Source organism: Haemaphysalis longicornis, unplaced genomic scaffold (genome assembly GCF_048455015.1).
Source record: "Haemaphysalis longicornis isolate Haplotype H1 unplaced genomic scaffold, Haemaphysalis longicornis Haplotype H1 scaffold_10, whole genome shotgun sequence".
NCBI lineage: Eukaryota > Metazoa > Arthropoda > Arachnida > Ixodida > Ixodidae > Haemaphysalis > Haemaphysalis longicornis.
Genome location: NW_027526204.1, coordinates 28,477,141 through 28,504,901, shown reverse-complemented (window position 1 = coordinate 28,504,901; position 27,761 = coordinate 28,477,141).

The following is a 27,761-nucleotide window of genomic DNA, read 5'->3' as shown; positions in this document are numbered from 1 at the left end:
GTAAATAAGGCTGATGACGCCCACAGCTGGCCGAATGCTACGCACGTGTGTTTATTTGATAGGTGCTCGTAGGAAAAGCTTAATGCGGACAACTTAGTACGTATTGCTTGAAAGTACCAACCAGTCAAGATAGCGCCGATGGAGGAATGACTATACACCCTACTGCGGATCTTCCAACCAGTGGTTATTAAAAAAAATAACGCTTCTTATATAAAATACCTCGGACACTTTGTGACCCCGTTGTTATTGAAAGTCGTAGAACGGGTACTTCCTTATCAGAAATCAATGCTCACAGAGTAATTATGTACTCCTTCACTTGTTTGCCTGAAAGAGTGAGCCTAAAGAACCTTGTGCTCAAGCTTGTCGGTGCCCTGAAGCAAGATGTTTGTGCGGTCTAGCAGTGGTTGGAGTTATATCTTTCCCAGTTCTCTGAAGGGTGACCCCTCCTCTATTGTTTTTACAGTAACTTGTACTACCTCGGCCTCTCTTTAAAACATATCAGAAAACACCATACAGCTGATGCGAATTTCGTAAAGAACCCACATGCGGACCTAAGTGTAGTGAGGTCTATGTGTAATTTTACTTTAACAAAACAGCGCGAAGCACGGGACAAAGGGAAGATATCACTACACAAGCGCTGACTAACAACAGTTTATTTGAAAGCAAAGAACGAAATATATGGGCCAAATGTTATCAAAGAGTAGCCGCGCGCATGCTCAGTGAAGGAATTATGTTATTTGCTAACAGAGGGAAAGTCATAATTAATGGAAGGCGTTATCTTGACAAGTATGATATTTCTTTTTCCATGAGCGCTACTGAAGGGGTGTTTACACACGATGTTCTTCTCTTGGGTATCGCAAACGCTTCACAGATTTCGCGCGTGCGCTGGCCCTTGTATCTTCGTAAGATACTACATTTGTTGAACATTGGTGTACACCGGCAAGCCTTGACGTGTTGAGCAAGCATACTGCCCGTGCTGGTCTTCCGTGTGTTGGCATGCTCCCGTGCCTGTCGTTGATGCACTGCCCGGTTTGTCCATCGTACGACTTGCCACAAGGCACCAAAAGGATCTTGTAGACCACCTTCCTAGCATTAACCAAAGGGCTTGGTGTGATGTACCGGGCATTCTTTCTCCGCTGCTTGCTCTATATTCACTCTCCTACAGAGCCCGCCCAGTTTGTTTGGGGGCAGAAAACAGCAGCTGTACACCCGACCATCCTACTATCTTTTTGAGTTCGTGGCTGACACCATGAATGTATTAAATTGTCGCTTTTTTCTTGCGACTTTTTTGCGGCGCTTGGGGTGTGGCAGTCTTCCGCATGTCGCTCAAACGTTTGCTGGCTCTGCTGCTAAGAAGGTGATCTGGGAATCCGGCGGCTGAAAGACACTGGACTTGCACCCAGAAAGTGGTCTAAACGGTGATTGATTGATTGATTGATTGATTGATTGATTGATTGATTGATTGATTGATTGATTGATTGATTGATTGATTGATTGATTGTGGAGGTTTAACGCGCCGACGCAACGCAGGCGATGAGGCTCGCAGTAGTGGAGGCCTCCGGATTAATTTCGACCACCTGGCGATGTTTAACGTGGGCCGAAATCTCGTACACACCGGTGTTTTTGCTTTTTGCCTCCATCAGAAAAGCCGCCACAGCGGCCGGGAATTGAACCTGCGACCTCGTTCTCAGCAGCACAACGCCTTAGCCACTGAGCCGCAAGCAGCGGGTACAATACAAGCGAGTACTGAATAACTAGTAGCTGACTTCAGGATTGTACACAATATGCCACGACCAGCTGAACGGTATGAACGGTGTGTCCGCAAGACCGGACCAGTCCATTCTTCATAACGGATGCAGCGACCGCCCACTTCACAACCTTCGAATGAGCTGATAAGTACGGGAGCAAGTTTTTCTAGGAAAGCGGGGCATATATCCAGCACAGGTGTTCAGGGCTCAGTTGAAAACAAAGGTCGAAGAATTGTAGCTTCTCACCCTCGGGTTCTTCCTTTGTGAGGTCGAAGTAGCAATACACTGTTGAAAAAATGTCGAACTGTTTTTCGACGTCTTGTGGATTGTGCCCTTGGGGTGCCTGGAAGATGATTAAAAATCAATAATGAACCAGAACACCCTCACAACTGCGGTGTCCTACAGAGCTTCAAGCAGTTTTCTATCCAGTTGTACTAGCAGCAGGTCACTTAGAATCGGAGCTAGAGAGGAGCCTATGCACACTCCCTTCTTCTGTGTGTACAGGTCGCCTTCAAAAACAACTTACGTAGACCGCAGATAAAAGGCCAGCCACTGAAGGAAGCCATCAACGCTCACCCTCCGCAATTTTGAAACCTGCTCGGACCGAAAGAATCTATTGCTTCTTGCACCACGTTGAAAATTGGTTCGTGCGGAAGCGAGTAGTAAAGATCTTGTACGTCTATAGAGAACCCACTGACCTTGTTTAGGTCCTTAGCCTTCAAGAAGTCCGACACATCTTGCGGTCAGCGAACGAGAAAAGGATCCTCTACAGCCAGCACTGAAACGGACTTCTGTAGGTAACTGCCAAGGTAGCATTGCCAGGTTCCTCGCTCCGACACAATGACCCTAAAGGGACACTCGGCCTTGTGAGTCTTCGCGCTGAAGAACACATTCAGACTGAGGGCACAGCTGTTCTCCACGGAGCCTGCCAACTTAAGGAGCACCATGTCCTCACAAAGTTTCCTTGCCTCTGTCTTCAATTCACGTGGCCGAACCTGGAGGGCAGCTTTGAAGTTGCCCTGGATAGCAACCTGTCCCTCGTGGCTGTAGATAGCGGCAGGTACCACCACAAAACTTCCCTATTTGTCAGACTGCACCAAATTTGTTTGGCTTTCCGCAAGGCTTTTACCACACAATTGGAGCGATCTGCTTCGTTGCTCCGCACAGCCTCTGCGAGGATATCGTCGCCTTTGCTGACGCACCTGCAGACGCCTTGTTCGTTTACACTTGAGGCGGTGCTTCTAACCAAAGAAAGCCATTCTTAACCGTTGGAACCATTCTTAACCAGGCTCGAATGGACGCAAAACTTCGGGCCACGCTGCAAGACTTTCGCAACAAAATCTGGAACGGTCCTGAAAGGGTCCTCTTTTCTTTTTTTCATGATGTGACAACCTTTCACAGGTTCCGTGGACCACTATAGACCAAACTAAAGCGTAGCGTAATCTAAGATGTACCCTATTCCTCCTAGGCAATATTTTTTGGTCGTCGGCGCTCTCCTTCCTTTCGCCAGCTCTTACTCTTGAGAGCCAAGAGCGTATGCAGTCAAATATGACGTTTTTTACTTGTGGTATCTTGGGAAGCCTAAATAAAGAAAACTAAAGTATAACGCGGCCCCTTGGAGAACTAATACACGTCTACATACGCATAATCTCAAGAAACAAAACTCAGAAAAACACTTTTTATTCTACACCTTATTTGACGGGCCGCCCTGACATGAAGTTGAACATAGATGATTCGCATTCAATGATTAATTTCATTTGCCATAAATTAAGGCAGCCTTTCTAGCTCTATGAATCTTATAGATAACTGCATTCTATGCAAGACCTTGATGTCATCATCTCCAGAGTGCTGGCTTGAATCCTTTTGGAAGACATGGCAAAGAAAAGAGGCGCAAAAAAATAAGCCTGTATCGGCCAACAGACCGATGATAATTATTTTTCGCCAGCAAAGAACATGATCATGGCTCAAACTCATTACTATTGAGAGGAGCAGGTGAGCGTGCTCGTACATTAATACTTTTCTTTCGGGTTGGCGTCTGTGCGTCCTGTTGCGGTCCTCCCCGGCATGCAGTTCCAGGGACAAGTTCATCATGAATACACGTGTGGAGTGGTCGGTGCCGTTGTGATACTCCTGGTGGGGATCAAGCACGGTATTGCATCCGGTGGCCTCCTCTTTGGCTGCCTGGATGAGCATTCTGCCGCTGCGGTACCGGAAGGAGAGGCAGCTCATGGCTGTCAGGACTGCGGTTTTGAGCACAGACACATTGGTGCGGTTCGGGCTGTGGTCGACGCGGTCGCTATGCCGGAACACGTACAGGGCGGCGATGGCGCCTGCAGCAAAACACACGAAAGTCAGACAGCTGCATATATGGACATTGTATTAGTGATTTTTCCTCTCGCTGCTATTAAGGACCGACTAGGGCGTTCCGGATTACAGTGTACGCTGGTTTGGACGTCATAGTATAAAATTAAAACAAACGTAGCAGTTATTGTAGCGCTTTACGCAAACCAATTTAATTTGTTGCTTTGGGTATGATGAAATTGTCTAGTACACGTTTGAAGCTGCCCGGAAACTACGACAGCATTTTCTTCTTTTCCCAGAAGCAGGTAGCAGACACATTGCGCTACACTAACAACGGCATTGCGCTCAGACTGTATAATAACCAGTTGAACGAGGCAAGAAAAAAAGCCCTTGTCAATGTTGTTTTTTTAATTAGATACACGTGCAAGATAGCCCAAGAAAATACTTTTCAGATGGAAATACTTGGGATGAAAGTATGTTTCCTGATAAAGATATGTACCCTACATATCTAGACTTTTCGACACATGGCGACAGATATTCCCGCAACTATGTATACTCCAGGCTAGTGCAGGCTATAAAAACTACAATTATGTACAAAAACTTTTTTGCTATGATCAAGGTGCGTACACGTCACCATCCAATTTTAAGGCAAACGCTCGTTTTGTGAAATCCTTTCTCCTCCTGCCATGTGCTTCTCTGTGAGGCTCTGCTTGCCGCTCTGGAACAGTTCATTCGGCAAAAAAAGCCTATTTTAGCGAAGTTACGTTAAAACTGGTGTCATTATGATTCCAACGAGGCCGTCTTTTGTATGAACCAAACTTGTGTTTTGTCTTCATGGCTCCTTTAACGCCGCGGAGAAGCGGCGGCAGGCGGCGCAGCGATAGCAAAGCTCGAGGCGTATCCTCGGTATTCAATTGCGTGGAATGCATGCAGGCAACCAAGTGTGCGCCGCCATATCTGTGGCCAAGCGTCTGTTGCTAGGCGACGTTGTGCGCACGGCCCGCAGATCAGGCACACCTCTTCTCCTCCATGCAACCGTGTGCGTGCGCCCGTGGCCTCCGCGCCACCGGCAGCCGAAAGCAGAGCATAGAGTTAATACTACTGACTCTAGAGGAAAAGCTGCCCGGCCAGCCCGTGCATTGAAACCGTTCTACACCCGGGCGCAGCCATGATGCCACCCTCACAGCGTTGCCCGCTGTCTTTTTGCCTACTAGAGTTGGCGGCAGTAGTGGGTATTCACCTAGTAACCAACGCATTCCATCATGGCAGCCACTGTTGCTGTGAGTGCGCCGTGAAAACTTTGCTGTGAAAAAACGTTGTGTGAAGTTTTTCCTGTGGTAGGTAGCGAACTTTTGTGCCATGCTGCCGCGTTAGATGCAGTTTTGCATTCTGCGCAACTGAGAAGGGTAGCGCGTAGATTAGTGGATACTTCGTACGCTCGGAGAGGTAGCTTTTGCGGGTGCGTCAGGGGAGTTCAGTCGTCGCTTCGGAGTTGAGCGGACGTGTTTTATTCGTGCTCCTGTGCTTCGGAGGGGCTTCGTTTCGGCGGCCCGTTGCAAGCGCGGGCCGTTGGATGTCGCCCGGCTTTCGCTCTGCTGGTGTGGGCGGTCGAGTACCAGCTCCCCCCCCCTTCCCCCCCCCCCCCTTCCCCTAGTACCCGTCTCCAAAGCGGTCGGGACCGCCGCAGACTTCGCTCTTCGTCGCACCAAGCTCGCCTCCGCGCTTCACAGCACGCACTATTCGAAAAACCAAGGCGACGTACTACTGGCCCCGCCTTACAACCGATGTGTACATCGGTTACAACCGCTGCACATGCGCACAGCGCGCTTGCGCATGTGCAGCGCCCTCTCTCTCCGCCGTCTCCTCTCCTTCGGGCGCGCTGCGCATATAAGCGGAGTGCCGCGCTCCGGCCGGTCTCTCAGTCGATGGTCATCCGCGCAACGCTTGCTCTCTCTCTCTCTCTCTCTCTCGCATTACCCGACTATTGCTCACGCAATTCGAGTAATCTACCCAACAGAAACGCACACTGGAACCCCCTTCAGCGTCCCATCACACCAGGGTTCCCGCGCGTGCAGGTGGGCGTAATTTTTTGTTCGGACTGTAGTTTTATTTTAGGATCAGATGAATGCACTCTTAGAGGATGCATAATGCCGCGAACCTTGCATTGGGTTTGTTTGTTCATGCTTTGTTTTTACCGCTCGGCTGCGCCGGTCTGTGTTATCTTTTTGCCAAGTGAAGCGTTTGTTACTTTCTTTGTTTTTATACCCCACGTGTTATCTTCTTTCATGGGTAGAGCATTTAGAACTAACTAGAATAATCTTCTTTGACATACAGTGTTGTGTAAGCAATTTGACGGCTCGGATGCTGTGGTATTTGACTCGCCGACGCTCGCCTGCACACGTCACTTTGTTGATTGCCGCTTTGTTGCCTGTGTATTCTTTGAGTTGTTAAGGGAGCACAAGTTCCCTCCAATATACTTGTTTTCTTGCAAGACACGTGCGTCGTTTTTGGCTTCGTGACAACATGTTCAACGTGAATATTCCAGCTTAAATCGGAGGTGCAAATAGCACTGAGATATTTGAGAAAAGGGCTTCGTTCAACTGTGCCATGGCGCAAGGTATATGTGTTCGATGGCGGCTTTGCCAGGGGAGAAAAAGTCAAGAGTTTGGTTTTCTGTGCATTGATTTCTATTTTTCATAGGCGACACCATGCCGCGAGGGTATTCAAATCTTTTTTGCACAATCGCTACATCAGTGATTCTGAAATGGGGGTCCGCGAACCCCTGGGGGTCCGCGAGAGCATTTGACGGGTCCGCGAAGCCTACCTCGAAGCTTTTACTCCCGCCATTCTTTTCTCGATTTTGCCAGCACTTTGTTGCAATGCAAAAAATCTAGCTTTGTCGCATTACATGTACGTTTAGTTTCTCCGCTTAGCACCTATTTTAACAACCGCTTTTTGGACGACAAGCCAGCTATGAGAAGGAAAAAAGCATACACAGAAGAGGCAATATATAGGTGTTTAGAAGAATTTTAGATTCAAGACCAGATTGTTTAACATGGTGCGCATCGTCACTAGCGTCAACCATAAAAGGCGGGCATCGAATAAGTGTGTAGGCTACGTAAGCTGCAAGTAGAAATTGTTTGACGTTATGACACCAAACAACATATGCTCCATCGTGGGGTCCCCCGTCACTTTACAAAGCCCAAAAGGGGTCCCCGGGGCAGTCATGGCTGAGAACCCCTGCGCTACATCATCCCCAGTGAGTATTTCTCTATAAATTACACAATCATTGACGAACAGCCGTAGTGTCTAAGCTATATTATTCGCTATGTCAATAATATTAGGAATAATAAGGGACACAACACTAATCCTTGCGGCACCCCTGATATACCTGGACAGGAAATGGATACGTAATTATTTATACGTACTGGCTGAGTACGGCCGCATAAAACCTCATTAGCTGGTATTTTATTCAACTGAGACCTGTTTATTTTCCTAATTAGTCGTCTATTAGGTAACGATCGAAAGATTTAGACAGGTAAATTTACATTGTGTCGGTGTAAAGCGATTTGTGCAAAAATATCGTTTAAATCCGTTGTTAGTTCGAACAACTGCGTTTGGCAGGAGTGCTTGTGCCTGAATTTATGTTTACTTTCAAATAAACAATTATTTGCATTTGGTGGCACACAATGTTAGAGTGAATTATACGCTCTAGAATCTTAGAACATGAATTATAAACATTGCGCTAAAGACAAACACAGGAAGGACGACCGACAATGCGCATTGTATGTCGTCCTTCCTCTGTTTTTCCTTTTAGCGCAATTTTCGTAATTTATATCCACCAACTAGCCCAACAGCACATTTTACTGAAGCTTACAAAAAACTGATCTGAGTGATGTCCGGCGGTAATTGCTAGGACAGTATGGCTCACCAGATTTAAATATTGGTTCAACATGACCAGACTTCCAATCATCAGGAACGCAGCAGGTATTCAGCGATTGTTTAAATAGTAAAGACAACAAGAACAACGATACACGCAAAGCTACTTTCAGCAGTTTTGTACTGATACCATCCGGTCCCGCACTCGAGTTTAGAGGGAGCCTGTGAATATCGCGGCGTACATCCGCAAGAGAGACGGTTATATGCACGCTTGAGCGCGTTATCGTGCAACTAGAAACCGTGCAGGGCTCGTCAAGCGGCGGTTGGTCGACAAAAACTTCACTAGAAGTTTTGTACAGAATATCAGGGCATAATTCATTGGGCACAGTGAGACCATTTGAATCCTTCCGAGTAACTACACCGTCCACATCTTTCGGGTTAATTATAGCCAAAACGTTTGTGGGGTCAGACATAAGCAAGTTTGGCAGCGTTTTACTGAAACAATAATTTCTTGTTTCGTGAATTGTTCTTTCTCATTCACGAGTAAGCGTTTATATCTTTTCCAAGCATGAAAATTGTTGCTTTGAGAGGCCTTTTTATGAGTTTTTTCTTTTTGTTTAAGCAACGCTTTACCTTCTATCTAAACGAGGGAGCCTTCGCTCTTGATTTTAAGGAAATCTCTGGTATGCATGTATTTTCGTCCTTCTTAAGGAAGTTACGGAAGATTACCGAATTCTCATAGTTGAGCGAGAGTCACCTGTTTTTAAAGGAGGTTGAAAGATCAGTTAGCATGCAGATCATTTTCTCGCGATCGGCCTCGTTGTAGTTGAGTATACGTATATTACACTTTGTTTGCGTATTAGGAAAGGGAAGTGGGGGCAAACAATGTATCACTCGATGGTCGCTAATTTCATCAATAACACGGACAACAGCATTATTGGGATTGCTCATTAAAATTAAGTCGAAAATGTGTTCGCGTCGCCCCGGTTCCTTTACCAGCTGGGTTAAGTGAAGCAATCTTAGCTCGTGGAGAAAGCGGGACACCTCGGGTCGGGCAGGTCTTGATAGCAAAGGTGGCATGGTCCAGTTTATGGGGGCGTAGCGGAAATCGCCACCCAGGAATCGCACACACTGATAAAGGTTATTGTAAATCATTTCAAGCACGTCGGTCAGGTGTTCTACAAAGTCTGGGTTACTGTCAAGGGGGCGATAACACACCGCAATAATACACGTGTGACCTTCAAACTGAGTTCTAACGCACAGTAATTCAAGGGAAGAAGCAATTATTACAAGTGAAGGTTGATAAACAGCTCTAATTGCTATCAAGACACCAGCCCTCGGAAAGTTCCGTCACAAGAGAAAACTGCAAAGCAATCTTAGAGCAATATTTCACTAATTCTTATATCATCTCTGAGCCAAGTTTGGGTTCCAAGTGTTATATCAGCGGGAAACGTGTAATTGACACCAAAGAATGAACTTTATTTATAGCGAAAGAATCAGATATATTTACAGCAAAAGCAGTATTGCCCAAGGCCCGTGAGTGCTGCCGTGCCTGAGCGTTTGACTTTGAAGTTCTACCACGTAATTTGCCGCCGCGGCGACTACCGCCACACCTCGAGTGCACTTCCTCCTCCCCGCTTCACGCCGCCGTGGTGGGGTGGGAAGTAGGGGTGTGACGAAGAGAGAAAGTAGGAGTGAGCGAGGTGGAGGACGAGGGTAGCCACGGCGTGGAGACCAGAGTGAAGACGCTGGTCTATCTGTGCCTGAGATTTCTTGTCTACGTGGTCTCAAGGGCATAAACGGAGTGCTGGATCGGACCGTCCTGCTGACGTCGCTCGGCTCGCTAAGGAGCTAAAGCAGAAACGTGAGTACGACGGTGCCAACTGGTAGACTAGCACGGGCGAAGAACGGAACTTCGCCCATCTATGAGTCGGGAGAGGAATGCAGAAAGACGACAGCGGCAAGCTGCTGAGGAGGCAATGGTCACCCCGCCTTTGAATTCGACGTTGGCTTCGGTTACGGGCGAAGCGACGATAGCGAGTGCTTGCCCTAGGGATCGGTCACTAGCAATATCCTTTGGGTAGCAATGTGCACCATGGCTGCTTTTGTTATCTTAATGCGCACCTGGCCGACCTAAGTTGCCGTCACAATTATTTGGAGTGAATGAACTTTGAATTTTTTCTTAGAAACATACCTGTATATTGATACATGTTAAATGAATAATTCGATAGCCATACAGAACTTACCCAAACAGGGTACCGCCCAAAGATAAGGGGCAAGACTACTGAGCTTATTTACTACAGGCTCCTGCACAGAGAACAATTAGAGCTGTTTAAAGCATTTTAAATGCAAAAGTAAAAATACAGGAAAACAGACAACTGTGAAGAATTCAACAAAATATTTAAGAAAGGTTGAATTCCAGCGCAGGACTTGAGGGGGGAAGGTGTTGTAGGTGAGCATTGTCGGACACAGAGTGCTGTCGCGCTTGACAACACTGCTGGAGTTTCTCTTTTTTCTTGTGGAATTCACTTTCACTTGCATCCTTTTAATCGGTTGATTTTCGCCTGAGCAGTGAAAATGAACCGGTCGTCTTCCTCCATCCACGAGAGGTGCCCGGTTGGCGGCGCAAGAGGCGAAATTGTGGCCGTAGATGCTTATGATGTGATGTTGTTGTTTAAGATGAATAAGATACTGATGATGTTGCTTTTTGAATGAAACATGCACGAGTTTCTTAAGTTACCACCACAAATGAACCTAATTATCGCGGAAACAGATTCAAACCAATACGAAATCACCACCCCGTTCTTCTTCCTCTTTGTCAACAAGTTCCCATGTTTCCTGAAAACCTCTAATCCGTTTGTGTCAGGTCGCAAATTTGAAATTAATGCTTTATTTTCTTACAGGAATAGCAATAATGATATTAGCAATTAAGATATGTTGCCCGCAATGGGCTACAAGAAAAAAGCTGCAGGGGACATTTAAATTGGGTTGTTAAGATGTACGACGGGGTATCGTGACTTAAACTCTCGTAGAGAGTTGTTCAACGGAATGGCTGCATTTGCGATGTTTTATGAGCACTGGAGGTAAGCGAAGAGAGAAAGACTAGCAGCATATGTGTTTCACTGTGGCTGAGGAGTAAAAAAAGAAAAGGCTGTTTGCTTCATGGCTTAATATGTGACCGTGAAAGGTTCCGGCTGCAGAGTTTTGGTCGGAATCAGTGAGAACAGGTTGGGGCTGGGCCTGTTGGTACGTACTTTGAAGAACGCCGGATCCCAGCCCTAGAGACACGTACAAAAAGACAGAACAGGGCAACATACCTAGTCCCAGCGTTTGTTTTGTCTTGCTCTCTTGGTTTCGTCGTTCTTGGACGGCAACTTGGTAGTTTGAGTGTTTCAAAGTGTTTATTTTCTAATGTCCTGTCCTGGACAAAATGTTTTGGTGTTTTTGCTGAGAGAGAGAGAGAGAGAGAGAGAGAGAATGTGGTATAGGAACGGGGGTAAACAAATTTTGAGAGTACAGGGCAGCAGTATGAAGGTTATGAATAACTGCATTCCATGCAATACTTTGACGTCCCCATCTCTAGACTACTGGCTTGGGCCTGATGGTAAAATATGCCAAAGGATAGAAGCGCGAACACAACGAGCCTTTGTTTTCCTGCGCTTTTATTTCTGGTTGTCTTCAGAGCTTCAAAAAATAAAAATAAGAGGTTTGCCCCACACTCCTGTGGACGAAGAACATTCCACACACAAAACACGACACAAAATGTCCAGCCACATTATTCTTTATTTACCTCTAAACCGGCGAGTAGTCCAGCGACTCTCGGCCATCCGTACCAGCAAAGAACCTCTGGATGTCCCTAACACAGCACTATTGATAAGATCAGCTGAGCGTGCTTGTAGGGTTACTTTCTTTTCGGGCGGGCGTCTGATCGCGCTAGTTCCCGCACAAAGGGACCGGTTAATCACGCCAATGGCAATGAACACAAAATTTTCGAAAAAATATCCATGCTCCCTGTGTCGACCCTCTCCGGGATGTAATACCGGTAACAGGTTCATCATAAAGACACGGGTGGAGTGGTCGGTGCCGTTGCCGTACACGTGGCCGGCATCAAGGAAAGCATAGCGTCCGGTGTCTTCTTCGTTTGCTATCCGGAACCGCATTCTGCCGCTGGGGTGCAGGAAGGAGACGCGGCTGATTGCTGTGAGGACTGCGTTTTTGAGCGCAGACATCTTCCTGCATTTCGGGTTGCGGACGATGCGGTCACTAGGCCTGAACACGTCCAGGCTCCTGATGGCGCCTGCAACAAAAGACGTGAAACATCTGATACCCGTAGATACAGATATTGTGTTTGTGATCCTTCCTCAAGCTTGTATTAAGGACAGACGAGGACATTCCGAATTAGTGTAGGGTGATTTGGACGTCATAGTACAAAGTTAACGCAAACGTAGCAGCTATTGTAGCGGTATACGCCCACAAATTTAAGTACTTCCTTTCGGTCTGAAGCTTTGGTACCGTATACGTTTGAAGATACTCGGCAGCTTCGAAAGGATTCCCTTCTTTACAAAGAAGCAGGTAGAAGACAAATTACACTAAACTAACCACAGCACTGCCACTCTGACTGTTTAACAAGTTTGCTGAGGCCGCAAGACAGGGCTCCACAAGGTTGTTTTTTCTATTAGATACACCTGCAAGATAGCACAAGAAAATGCATTTCAGGTGCAAATTATTAGAAGTAAAATATGGTTTTCTGATAAAGCTTATTTCTGCTATCTTTGCTACATTCTCCGACCTATAGCAACAGATAACACCGCATCTATATATAGTTCCTGCTACACCAGGCTGTATGATATTCAGTAAGGTACAATTTGTTCTCAGTGTTTTCTGTGTCAACTGGCCACCAGATCAATTTTAAGGCAAACGGTTGTTTCGTAAAAACCTTACTCTTTCTGCCACCTGTTTCGCTGTCAGCATCTCTGTTGCGTAGAAGGAACAACTCTTTTGGCGAAAAATGCTACCGGTGTTTTTATGAAGGATGAGGAGGACTAAATGTTTATTAAACAGCAAGGTTCTGGCGTTGGGGGCACCGAGCCGGTGAGAGGAGTCCTCAGGGCAGGAACCCTTGGTGCCTACGGGCTTATTCCCCCTTTTTACCAACGTTTCCTGCTCGGGACTGATAAGGATGGACCGTGGCTCCACCCACTCCTAAAAGAACGGATTGGTATTTGGTGTGAGTTCCGGTGTCTTGTTGGCCCTCCTAAATGATTTTCAAATGGCGCCAGTCTGCTGTCATTATTTCCGGTTGGCACTGTATTGTGTAGTGTACATGGCGCGCAGTATGCTGTTGCGAGAATATTTGTTGGTTCGATGTCTTTATAGCGTGGTGGCGTCTTCTTTTGCTAGTCGCTGGTCAGGGGTTCGCTATTTCCAACAAGCTTGTCTTTAGTGTGACAATATTCCTGTGTATGTGTGAAGCCGTACGGTGTTTGGAATGTTGGTTTTGTTCCACTTAAAAAGCGGCCCGGTGTGAATGTTGTCAGGGTGCGGCATGGGCGGCCATGTTTCCTTCGAGCGCAGAGGTGATTCGATGAAAAATCGAACATACTGAAAGTGGAGCCGAAACATTCAACAATATCATCAAGGATACGGGCAGCGCAGCCTAGGGCTAATATTGCGGCTTGCCGTGACGATGCGACATTTTGGCAACGAAAACGTGTAACAGGGCGCTTAGTTTTGAGAATGTTACTTCCTTGACCATTGCTGTCAACGAGCGCGTTAAAAGAACAGGAGAGCTCGAATACTCCCAATACAGTTAGGCATCATCTGCACTGTTTTCGTATGGAACATAAGCAGATAATTTTGCAAACACAACCCAAACAAAGCTTCTGTGAAGCTTCATTGCTGTGTCATAAAGAGGATATTGGCTCGCAGGCACCAAAAATACTTCCCTTCCAAAGTGTGAAAACCTCTGTTTCTGCAAGTAGCACTCTTGGAAGCAACTGTTTTAGCGCAAAAAATACTGGGCCGCACCCCCCTTCCCGGTCATTCATAAAACATATCTGCCGTTGCAGCTGTTCAATGGCACCGTGAATGTGGACTATAAAACTAGTATATTTCAGATGTGTGCGTACATACGCGTGGGGTACGCGGGTATGTAGTTGTACACGCTTGCAACTTCTAATACGTGACGGCAACTGATAAGCCGCATTTCTGCGCACTTCTGATAGGCGGCCAGAAGAGCGGTTCTATAGGGAAAGCATTATTGACCTAGTCCAGAAAAATTCGCCGTGCTATAGAATTTGACTTTCAAGTGCTAACACGTCTCACCACAACATCCAGTGACTCCGCTTTCGAGAGCCCCCCTTTCTCCATCCTTCACGCAGCGGTGGCGTGACGGAGGAAGAGAAGGAAGGGAGGAAGAGGGTGACGGCGGCCGTGGCGTGAAGAGCGGAGCGAGGACACTGGTCTATCTGTGCCGAAGTATTGTTGTCTTCGCTGTCTCAAGGGCGTAAGCCACAAGCTCATTTGGACCATCCTGCAGACTTCGCTACGCTTCTATAGAGTTATAGCGGAAACGTGAGTACCAGCCCGCAAGCTGGCAGGCTGAAACGAGTGAAGAATTGTAGCTTCGCCGAACTAAGCGCCGGGAGAAGTATGCAGAGAGACGACCGCGACAAGCTTTGAAGGCAGTAATGAGCGGCTCGCCTCAGGGTCGGATTACAAGTGCTGATGCCCCAGTTCAAAAACAATTTCCGCCACCTTCCCACGAGGGGAACCCTGAGGTGATGCGAGGAATCTCACGGGGTTCAATTCGCGCTTCCTTTATGTTGGTTACCCAAATGTGGTTGAAGTGTAGTGAACCTTAAATGATTCTCAATCACACGTAGAGTTCCCAGTGCGTAAAGACCGTCTTCATCGGAAGATTCAACGGAGTCGTCGTCGTCAAGCGAAGCACGAGCAAAGTCAAGTTGTCGAGCAACTGTGTCAAGCAAAAGCGCGCGCTTAACTGAACGGGCGCGGAGCGCTCACCGCTTTATATGCGCGCTTGAAGGAGAGGAGACAGCGGAGGAAAGATGCGCATGCGCACACATGCGCGCACAAGCGCGCCGGAGTACATGGGAACGTAGGCGAAGCGCGCCAGCTGTTATGATAATGAGCCTGAGAGAGCGCATAACGCACAGCTGTCGGAAAGAAGAACGGAGGAGAGTTTGCGCATGCGTAATGAGGAGTGCGGACTACGCCGGTCAAAGCGGGACAGGCCGAGTGTAAGAGATGCCTTGCATCTAAAACTACATGAACGCCTAGCCGCCTCATGCCTTACCCTTTCCGCAATCTTCGGCCAGCGTTTTTTACAATTCACTACAAAGAACACATGCCGTATTTACTTGAAGGGCCTTCTGAGTGTTTACGGGCATCGCATGGGCGTCTACTGTACCGTAGAGCACGTGTAGAGGCTATCATTGGAATTAAACTATACGTTAACAGGGCATCTGTTGGGGCTAGTTGGTTATGCATAGCTTGAATGGAAAGCGCTTCAACTTTGACGGGTATCCTTTGACTGGTATCCTTTTGACTGGTATCCTTTGACTGGTATCCAAACGTTTTTGTATCCTTTTGTTTTTTGTGTCTCCTTTTCACACAAGCACGTGTGTATATATATGTTCATCCACGTAAATAAATCAGTTGTTAGTTTGCGCTTCGTCCTGTGTTGTAGTTTTTCTCGTCCTTGTTTACCAGTCAAAGTTTAAGCGCTTTTCATTCAAACTATACGTGGAGACGAAGAGACACGGACAGCATTAAGATTTGTCAGTATAGTTGGTTCATACTGAATGGTAGGTATACAGTGCGAGGAGTAAAGACAAAAGGGAGAAACACATACGACACCTATATGCACTCATGTGCGTCGTATATGCTTCCTCCATTCGGGTTAACGTTTAACGCAGTTTACCTTTCTTTCAAAAACAACATAGTCCATAAAATCTGCAAACACATTCGCGAGAAATGGCTTGGTTATTCAATCTGCTTCACTAATTTTTTCGCAGCCCAGACTTTGGTTGCCTGCATGTGAACACTGCAAGTGAGAAATTGTTCGCACATCGATCAGGAAATCCGCACCAATCGTTTGGCTATATTGCGATTTTATCAATTAACAGAAATTTAAGCTCCCTAAGTACAGTGTTTCCATACAAACAGGGATGTTAATATATTGCATATGCCGCCTGAGCAAAACCACTAAATTGAAGGTTTCCTATTGAAATGTTGTTATCATGCAGGGAGCCAGATGTTTAGAAAAGGTGGCGCTTGTAGAAAACCAGATCGATAACAAACTTTCGAAAAAGTTTTTAATAACACACTCCAATAAACAATGATACATATTTTAAGTTATGCAGATATCGTTTACTTTTTAACACGTCATTCATTTACATTCATCAGGCAATATCCACTTTTTTAATATCAGAAAACACATTGATATTGCAAACGCATTCTCTGCTAACAAATTGTCAAATAAGTGTAAAACATTACAAGAAAGTCTTACTTCAACACGGTGTAGAAAATAGGCCGTGTTCTTCGGAGACATTCAAGCTTGAAATGGGGAATGGATAACAATTACCATGATTTCTCTTTTTATTCAACTTTTATGAAAAGACAGGTATAGGCGTTTCTACAATCGTTTTCTTGGCTTTTTCTCAGAGTTTGTTGATGATATCTTCAACATTGACCGTTCAACAAATTTCAGTTCGGCTGTTCTCTGTGTCAGCTGAATGAGCTCAATCAGCACCGTCGCTCTACGCATTGCATGGTTTTAGCCGAGTGCAGCGTTTCAACAGAGAGCTGTTTAAGATTCACTATGGTCCGGTGGCAAAAGCAACAAAACACCAAGAAGGAAGGCGCACGCGGCCCTACTGTGGAGGACGGAGAGAGTGAAAGCAGCACCCCTCACGAAAGAGCGCAGAACACACGCTGGCCTCGCTGCCTTGACTCCCAGCAGGGCTCAACTTTAGTCGGGTCAATCGTCTAGCAGTGTCAAGAGGTAGCTTTGCAACAGGGCTGCTCTACTTGGGGAAGGCGCGGTTTTATAAAAGAAGGTCCACTGGCGCAAGAACTGAGATGGCGGGGCTCAGCAGGCGGTAAGCCGTACGGGCAGAAAGAGACCCTCTGCTTCTTATTTTAGCCTCCATCAAAGAAGCAGCCATCGCGACCGTGATAGAACCCGCGCGCCCTTGTACTTACGAGCACAATATCATGCTTAAGAAGTACGAGCTGACTTCAAGATTTTATACAATATGCCACGACCAGCTATTTTGCAGCATCCGTTTTCGAAAGAGATATTCAGGGATAGATAGTAATAGATAGATAATAATAGATAAATAATAGATAAGGATAGATAAAAATAGATAATCAAGGATAGATAATAGATAATTTTGAAATAGATAATCAGGTTTCAATCAGGGGAAATCAGCAGAAGTCTTAATCTTTTTCGAACCAAACGAAGAAGTCTGCCACCTATTACAGCCCTCGGGCTTGATGCCCTAATGCTGGGCGCCGTTAATTTAACCATTTGAACCATGCGTCACCTTCGACTTCGATGACGGCTTTGGAGCCGATGAAAAGCTTGCAGTGCGGAACGTTCGAATAGCTAATCTTTGGTTGGAGAGCTGTGCCTATGCTGCTTTTGCTTGCATATCCCGACCTAGACGAGCTAAGCCGCAGTCACAATTAGTTGCAATCAACATGCACAGAATCTTATCTCAAAACCACACCAAAAATGATACGTGCAATTTTGGCCATTCGATACACATACGGAACACCAAACATTGCTTCCAGGAGGTATTTCAGATGCCACCAATCGCTATATTTCCGTTGCAATACTCATTTTCTCTGGGTGCTCGTAAATAATAAATGAATTTCCTTTTACTCGGCGCAGCTCCAAAGAGTAACATTGCGCTTAGTTTTTAAAGCCTCAAGTAACCCGGCAGCCACGACATTCAGTGATACGTAATTCTTGCCTTGCCTGTGTCGTTTCTCTTTGCGGCATGTTGTTCTACGTTTCGTAAAATGTTTGCGACTCAGACTACCCAATACCGCAGATCTGGGTCCTACTTCCTCATTGGTAAGGCGTACCTGTGATAACCAAGAAGGAGGAGCCGACGAGTACGCCCATGGTGACGCCGAGGATCTTCAGGAAAAGCGGTGGGCCTGGAGAAGGCTTGCGTAGAGCAAAATGAAGCGGTTGGCTTCGTTCCTCCACGGACGGTGTGCGGTTGGCGAAGCCTCAGGCAGAATCGGGCCCATAAAAGATGATGATGATGATGTTACGTGGTGAATGGAACATACTCGAACAGGGGTCCGCCTAAAGATTAGGGATACGAATAACGAGCGACAGGCTCTTGCACATAGAATATTTAGTGGTGTTTAAAGAACTTCAAATGTAAAATCGAAAATACAAGAAAAATGACAACTGGGAGTAATTGAAAGTAAGATTCCTTGAAGCTTGCACACCCTCGCAAGTCTTCAATTGCGAGGGAGTTGTAGGTGAGAAGTTCCGGACACACAGGTGAGTGTCGGTATCATTGTTTATTTGCATAGTTGCGGCGCTGGTAGTCATCGTTGTATGCATCGATATCGTCCTTTTTGACATGTGCGGTAGCGTTTGACGACAGCGCTAGAGTTTGTGTTTTTTTTTCTAAAGTCACTCGCGTGGCAGGAACTTTAACGGTCACCAAAATACACGCGCTCAAGAGCGCTCCCTATTTTCTTTTCCTCAAAAGGCGCACTTGCGGGTTGTCCCACAGCTTCACTGTTAAAAAACGAATTCCATAAGTTATCACCGTAAGAGAAGCGCATAACAGCGGAAATAAATTCAAACTTTTACGAAATCACTAACACGTGGTTCTTCCTCCTTGAGAACAAGTTCCCAATTTCCCTAAAACCTGCGCCCCTCTGGTATCAGGTGAATTTATTCTGAAATGAATGTTTAGTGCCTTGCAGGAACATAAGTTAACCTATTCAGATTTCTCTCACAGTGGGCTAAAACAAATATCATTGTATCATGCTTTAAAAATTAGAGCGAGGAAAGGGAGCATTTAAGCTAATTAAATAGTGGCACATGGCTTGGTACATTCTCTAAATAGTGGCCGTGCCCGCCTTGTTATCTTCCCGTGTGCTTAACGCAGTAGTTTGCTGCAGGCCTGCGCTACTTAGGGAGGGATACACGCAGCCCCACTCTCTCCGTTTGGTTCTAACTCCTCTCCGAGCAGTTTTTTTCGCCAGGCATGCCTGTCGGGTCTCACCAAATGAGTTTTCTGCTGATACAGGACCCCAGATTTTCTTCAGCCAAGACATTTATAGTTTTGACTTCAAATTCCTGGCAAACGAATTTTTTAGACTAGTATTTTTCTATTGATGAGACAACTTCGAATATTCTGTTATGAACCATTGGAGAAGGGAACTGTATGTGCAGAACAATCGCCAATCTACGCGTGGGTATGCGCTGCGGGCCTGCAACAACCATCATCAGTGCCTGTCTGTGCGTCTAACAAGGAGATCTCGAACAGACTGCTCCGACCCGCTTCCCGCCTAGTCAGCCAATTTAATTAAACACCATTGGAGTTATTTTAACCAAAATATATTTTGTGTTTTCTGCAACCCCAGACAGCTAACGAGCTGGTTCGTGGGCCATGCCACGCTCGTTGAAACACTGCTTGCCCAGACACTCCCGCTAAAGTTCCCTGTGGTATATATTATAAAAGAGGGTACGGCTGCTTTGACGACTGTCCCCAAGGATGGGGCGTATCCTTTTCATGTACCCAAATCACTGGTCTCTTTCTTATCACATTGCGCAAAGCAAACTTCTTTACTCCTACTGCAATGCCGGTGACTGGTTGTCGGATGACTAAGCTCTTTTGCGTCGGCCACTGTAGGGTCCACTCATGGGGTCAGCGGCCAGGCAACAGGCCACGCATGTGAAAGGAAAGAACCCCACCGCTCGGTCTAGCGGAACAGCAATGCCGGCGCTACGCTATGGCCGCCGCCAATTCGATGCGGCGCGTTCGGGAGACGACCCGGCTGGATGGAGGAATGCCGCGGGAATAACCCCCTTTAAGAATGCAGACGGCCCCGCCAGGTTCCGAGAATCGATGACGTGGCGCACAACGGCAGGGTAATTATCCTCGTCTGACTGCGCGGTGGCTTGTCCGTGAGCTCAAATTGTTGTTGCGCGCCACCGTCTGAACGGCTAGCTTTTGGCAGCCGTCGCTTTTCACCCCCACCACTCGGAGGGCCGCCGCGTGCTTTCTCGCCCGCGGGCCGGCTTTTGACCCGAAGGTGGTGGTGCCTTATTGAATATTCCTCAGACGGCTGAGTGACAGCCGTCTACGTGAATTTGGGCCCTCCTTTACGCGTGTGCAGAAGCTAGAGGGGCGTTCGCGAGAGGGAATAATACCGAGGTGTCATAAGGCCGAACTTGGCCGTTAGAAAGCATTCTTGTCTGGGCTCTCAGCTAGGCGGGTTCTCAGCGAGACAAGGAATTTCGAACGCTAAAGCTAGGTTGGGATTTGTTAGTCCCTTAAGCGAGAGGTAGACTGGAGCATCGCGTCGGAAGTTTACAATAAAGCGGTATACCGGGCAACTAGACGGGTCCTGCGGCGGGAACAGCGTCCCGGCCGTCGTTCCTCGAGCGCTTTGTGTACGCTCCGATCATAGGAGAGTAACAGGGATTTGGAAAGCTCGAGTGACTTGTACGCACTTGGAGCGAGCGTCTAGATGAAGTTTGAAGTTTTTCCCTTTTTATTACTTGTGTACCCAGTTATCCTAATGTAAATAGCAAATCTAAATGTAAACGTAAACTTAAATATACTATATCAAATATATCAACTATATCAATTATTAACTATCAATTATCAATTATCAACTATATCAAATAAACTATATCAATTCGGTCACCATCTTCGAAAACTTCAACACCATTGCCTGGGAGCCTACTGCCAAATCAACCGGATCCCGGGCGATTCGGTTCTTGATCGACACCGGACATCGGGGAAACGAACCACTTCAGTCTTTACTGCCACCGAATGCCACCTAGTCGGCGTGAGAGTGCATTCTTCATCAGGGACGTCTCACAGGATTGGCCATCTCTGACAGGGACTCAACAAACGATGCTTATTTTGAGCAGTTTCCGCAGAAAGGTGCATTCCAGGATCACTATCTTCCTTCGCTCTGATGCAACGAGCTTTCTTAAAGAAGATAGTATAGTACACTGTCTTTGGGTTAATAAAACACAAAAATTTCGATTTTGGTCTTACAGTCTGCCCATCGCCTTCGGTATTTTTTCAGCGGGAAACGCATCAGACCCGAGCGGCAGAACAAGTACTTTCCTTCTACTCCTGCCACCCCTCCCAATTGCTAGCCCTCCCATGGCTTAGTCACGCGACTGGTTAATCTCGGGGCGATGCTCGGGTGAAAGCGACAACGCTGGCAAAACGCACACCGCCACAGCGCTGTTTTATATCGCTAACCCGAGCGCCGCTAGTTCAGCAATCCCATACATCGGTTGCTTTGGCAACCAGGCACAAGCCGCTCCCGAATTCAGTCCAACAGCAGCAGCAACAGCAGCATACTGAGGTCTGCTGGTGGACCACTGACCTCCCCTATTTTTTTTTATTCAGCCCGAAACTTTTTATTTCATCTCTCCACAGAACCTCGACCCCAATAAATTTTATTCTTCATCACCGTCATCATCCCTCCATCGGGCTAATGGCCTTCCCCTTCTCCTAGAACCATCTCTTGGTATCAACACTGTTACCCCATGTGTCCACTGGTTGACGGTTCGTCTCACTACATGGCCAGTCTAAGACCATTTTTTTGCTTTATTTGAACTATGATATCTTCTATTTTAGTGAGTTTCATTCCTAACATTTTTCGTTTCATGTACCCGTTGATCCGCATTAAGTTTGCTTTTCGCTTTTCAGTAAGGGGCCAAGTTTCAGCTCCGTATGTCGACACGGGCATCATGCACTGGTTGTAGATTTTAGTTTCGAGTGACGGAGGTAGCTTACTTTTCATTATTTGGGCCTGCTTACCGATCGCTCACGAGCCCATACCTATTCGGCGCCAAAGTCTCTCTCGTGGTTGGTGTTAGCACTAACCATCTATCCGCGGTAGTTTTACTTTTTTACTTCTTCAAGCGTTTCGCTTCCTAAGCTTAAGAGGACGTTTTTGGTATGCTTAATAATCATTACTTTAGACATATTCATATTTATTTTTATCCCGACGGCCGTGCTTTTTTGCTGTAGTTTCTCAAGCATTGCTTGCAGGTGTTTTGCAGTTTCACTCAGCAACTCTATCTCGTCCGCAAATTCACATGGCTAAATTTTATCCCGTTTATACCTAATAGTATGTTTACCAAGTAAAACTTTCCAAACACCCCCTCCAGACTTGCTGTAAATAGCTTTGGCGAGATGGTATATCCCTATTTTACTTCATTTCGGATCGCGAATTTATTGCATTGCTTGCCGAGGGTTATCCTGCCAGAGGGTTATCCGGTTTTGACGTTCTTCGACGGCTCCAATTACGTCTCTAAGGACATGTAACAACTGCTGAACGGTTTTTGTTCAGTGGCAGCAATAAACTCTTTTGCATTGGAACTTCGAAGAATCCACAACAACAAAGTAGAATTTTTGCTTCTCACCAAAGCGCAGCCACATTGCAAGCCACAGCACGTTGGTGCAGCACACTGTCGATACTTCCCACTGCAGTATGCCGTGTTAATATAGTGTATTTGACGTTATGAAAAGTTGCTGGACGGGTGTCATTGCAGAACAAAAATTAGCAGTGGCTTAGCTCGGCTGACCCAGGATGTGCGTAGAGTGACCTAAGGTTGAGCTGGTTATTCTTAGGTTTCCTGGTTGTCTAGGAATAGCTGATTATCACGCTAACTGTCGTTAAAACGATTTCCAATCTAATACAATAAAATCCAGTCAAGTCTAGTCCAGTAGTAGTAGTAGTAGTAGAAACTTTATTTTGAGCTCGATACGACGGTGTCTTCAGACGCCAAACAGGGCGGTTCCCTTGTCTTGGGGCCCGTATGCAGCCAGCAACTCCTGGCCCCTGGCCGTCAGTGCAAGCTGGGTTGCCAGGGCGGGGCTGGACCGTAAGGCCTCCCATCGCTCGTGGAGTGGGGTTGGGTGGGAAGGGGGGTAAGAGGTATGGGTGTCTTGAGTTTAGTGCGCTCTGCGATAATGTGTGCAAGAGTACCAACGTTCTCGGCACGGAATAGGCATATGTCCTCCTCTCGTTCTGGATGGAATTTGTGTAGTAGTACGGGGTGCGCAAGCGACCCCGCCTGAATTCGCCTGATTATCGTTTGCTGGTCCCTGGTCAGGGCACGATGCGGCTCAGGGAGGGTACACCGCTGTTCTCTGTACTCGTGCGTTACCTCTTTGTATGTGAGCAACGGCGTTGGGGTGCCTGTGTCCTGCCGTGCCCGGAGTGTCATTGCTCGGGCGTGGTAGTCGGTGATAACGTTGCCGGCCACCTTTGTATGGGCAGGCAGCCACGTGAGCTCTATGGCTCGCCCCGGTGCCCTACTCTTGGATACAATTGCCGCTGCCTCTGAGGCGATCACCCCTTTCCTGAAGCGCAGTACGCTCTTTTCGAGTTGGTAACCACTACCTCGACGCCCGGTTGGACGCGCGCCAGGGCTATGGCTACCTCCTCGGCCGTCGTTGTGTCCTTGGTCTTCACCGCAGCGCTGGTGACCAGCCTTTCTTCGTCGGTCAACGTGAATCATCGCCTCTGGTAACTGCATCGCCGACCCGTCCAGAAAGAAGCCTTCTTTTGTTTTTCCGGAAAACGTCTTGTTGGGAATTAGGCCGCGCCGAACAATAACGGTGTTGCTGCCCGTGTCCCTTAACGCGTACCGGTTCCCCGAGGACACGCCCTTCAACAACGAGTAGGCCGTCCGCTAGAAACCGAGGTGCGTAGTAGTCCCGTCGGCTATGGAAGAATGAGGTTTCGTCTGCGTTCCTAGAGGAAGCAGGGGAGACCCGGTTTAGATGACCCTGAGAGAACCGTGTCAAAGAAAACGAGACAAAATGTTCCGGGTCGGTTGATTTGTTTTTGCACTCTTCAGCGCGGTGCCCTGACTTGCAGCCATTCTTGCATTTTTGCGGACTTCTTGGAGGGACGCGACAGTCAGGGGGAGTGTAGCCGATGCGATTGCACAAATAGCATTTTAGCAATTTGTCTCGGGCATCACTTCTGTCTCTGGGTGTCTCTTCTTCACTGTTGTTCCCAAGGTTTGTGATGTTTTGGGCCTCGAGGACGCGGGCTGCGTGGTCAGCCAGAGAACTCAGCGTCTTGCAGTGCCGCTCCTTCAGGAATACAATGAGCTTGGCGTGGCAACATCAAAAAAACTGCTCGGAGACGACAAGGACCCTGAGTCCTTCGAATGTTTTCGGCACGCCCGCCATCTCAATCTAATGGTCAAAGTATCCTGAGAGCCGGGCAGCCAGCTGTCGTCTAGTCTCGCGTACGTGGCTCGCGCTTCCATAAATTTATCTTGGTAGCCCTGGGCAGTGAAGCGAAAGGGCTGCAATTGACAGCGGGGTAATCCAGCAATTACTCTGCTGTCATACGGCCTATGATAGTCATGGCTTCCCCAGAAAGGCACATGCTGATGGCCGTGGCCCACTTCTCTGGTGGCCATTCCTGTGCAGTAGCTGACCACTCAAAGAGCTGTAGGTATGCATGTAGGTCATGGCGGCGCTCGTCAAAGATGGGGAGAAGCTTCTGCGGATTGACCATGGCCTAAGGGGGTGTCGTGGCGACCGGTCCAACACCGTTCTCGTGGCTGGCGTTGCCCTGGGTCCCTGCAGTTGCCGGCGTTTCCCGAAATCGGAGCTCCAGCAACAGAAGCTCTTTGCGCCTTTCGTCCGGGGCTTCTGCCGTTCGTCGGCGGCCTTCCACCTTTCGTCCTCCTCGCTATTTGCTTCCCGTTGAGGGACTCGTTCAGAACGCTGGTTGGCGCGTTCTTTCTCAACCCACTTGCGGAGCTCATGCCCTGATAGGCCGTACTGGACGCCTAGCGCTGTAAGCTTCTCGAGGTCCATGGCGGTCTTTCTGTACTGTACGGAAGTCGTATCGGTCAGTATGCTAGCTGGATCCTGGCAGGCTCACCACTTTTGTAGTGATCAGAGGTCCAACTAGTATCTCGCACCAGACCTACGACTCGCTCTGTTGTGTTGTGTCGTGGGCGACGGCGAGCGGCCTCGGCAGCGACGGAGCGAGGGACGGCCGCCGGGCCCACCCACAAGCCCAAGAAAGAGTGCGGCCTGCTCGTACCAAGACCAGAACCCAAAGAGAGCGTTTATTGTTCAACAATACGGCACCGAGACGCATACGCACGTGACCCGTCACGTGCGTCCACAGCAACGACATCTAGGTACAATTCATACAACCAAGCGCACACAGTGAGCGGGCGCTCCACTAGAGGGCGCCACTACACCACATCATCTCCCCGTGCAAAAGAAGTTCGCACACTCTGCGAAATACATACAGCATCCGCCAAAAAGATGTTTTGTCGTGGGCGACGGCGAGCGGCCTCGGCAGCGACGGAGCGAGGGACGGCCGCCGGGCCCACGCACAAGCCCAAGAAGAAAGAGTGCGGCCTGCTCGTACCAAGACCAGAACCCAAAGAGAGCGTTTATTGTTCAACAAGACGGCACCGAGACGCATACGCACGTGACCCGTCACGTGCGTCCACAGCAACGACATCTAGTTACAATTCATACAACCAAGCGCACACAGTGAGCGGGCGCTCCACTAGAGGGCGCCACTACACCACATCATCTCCCCGTGCAAAAGAAGTTCGCACACTCTGCGAAATACATACAGCATCTTAAATGCACACTCCACATCATTCTTCCGTGCTTTGAAGAATGTCTGCATCTTCCTTTCACTTAACTCACACAACAGGCTATCAGTCGCTCACGACAGTTCTATAAGTCCCAAAAAAAAACCCGTCCAAAACACTTTCAATGATGATATACGATTCAACACAGACATGACACGTCCAACATGACGCAAAGCATGAACCGTACGTATACCCCCTACCGCACATAGTCGCGAAGCCACTGAGGCTGCTTAGTCTTACGGCGTGGACGCGTAGACGATGAACTTGAATTATCTGACGACCCAGACGCCCCCTCATTTTCCCTTGTGTGGTCTACATGGCTATTTGAATCTGTTTGTTCACTATTTTCTTCCTGACATTCTAATGGTTCCCGAGGGACAACGGATTCAGACCTTGCACTGGTAGAAACCTCCGACAGATCAGGGTCTGTCTGAACCCTGGGGCTTGTCCCTTCTGACAACTGTAGACTAGGGGACTGACTGTCACAAATGTCCAAGTTAGACAAAGAGTACAAAAACTGTTTATGCCTCGACGAGAGTTCAACATTGTCAAAGGAATACGGTGCTGAGCCAACCTCGATTCCCTTCGGAACAACTGTGAGTTTCGAAGCGTTCCAGATCTTTCCATCACTGAGCTTAAAGGTGAAAGGTGCAACCTGAGCTTGCACTGTCAACAGCTTACTATACTTCAGAAATCCTTGCTTACGGAATTTTACCTTCACGACATCTCCCACCTTTATGCGGGTCTGCTGCGCACCTTTCCTTCTGTCAAAGTACTGTTTAGTTTTATGCTGCTTCATGAAGACCTGATTCCGAACATGAGGCAGGAAATTGTCCGATTCTGCTGCCCTTTTACGTATCCTGAAGTTGCTACTATCCACTTTGGAACGAGGCTGACGTCCATGCAGCAAAAAAGCTGGAGAAAGACCTGTCACTGAATGTGGTGTGACCCAAAAAATCACGTTTCTTGACCGAAAAAAGACATTTGTCGTTTAACGTCATGCCACTGTTTGCTATACATGTTAAGACTTCAACCAGGCTCGCGTCATGCTCAGCTTGAGTCTTTCCCCACCCAAGAATATCATCAAGATAGCTAACAACATTTTTGCAAGTTTTTAAAATCTGAGACATCATTTTTTGAAAAACCGCAGGTGCCGACGCCAGACCAAAACACACCCGCCTAAACCTGAATAAACCTTCATGAGTCACGAAAGTAGTTAAGTCCCTACTGCCCTCTTCCAGCAACAACTGATGATAAGCCGACGCTAAGTTGAGCTTAGAAAAACAAACAGCACCATGAAACATCTGCAACAGCTCTTCAACATGCGGTAAAGGATACCCATCAATGATAATTGCCTTATTCGGTTCCCGGAGGTCCACACACAGCCGAATGTCACCGTTGTTTTTCCGGACGACGACGAGTGGTGAAACCCACTCCGAGGCGTCGACACGTTCAATGACATCATTGTCCTCCAGGCGTCGCAGCTCGCTGGACACTGGATCACGGAGAGCAAGAGGCAATCGTCGTAGCTCAGATGCAACTGGAGTCACACCTGGCTGCCGTTGGATCTTATGCGAGACGTCTTTGACAAGACCCAACTCGCCGTAGAGATGTTCGAAACCCGAGGGCACGTTCACGGGACACTGCACAACACACACCGATGCTAGTCGACACGTAAGAGACGCACCGTCGATCTGAATACCCAATTGCTGGATGGCGTCGAGTCCCAAAAGCGATGTCCCTTTGTCTGTGACGTAGAATGTGACGGAGCAAGACCGTTGCAAGACTTGAACAGGAGCTTGGAATGAGCCGCAGATGCCGATACGCTGCTTGGAAAAATTCCACAATTTGACGGAGGCCTTCGACAAGGCATGCTGTTTACTGAAATGACGCTTGAAATCTTCGGCAGTCATCAACGACACGGA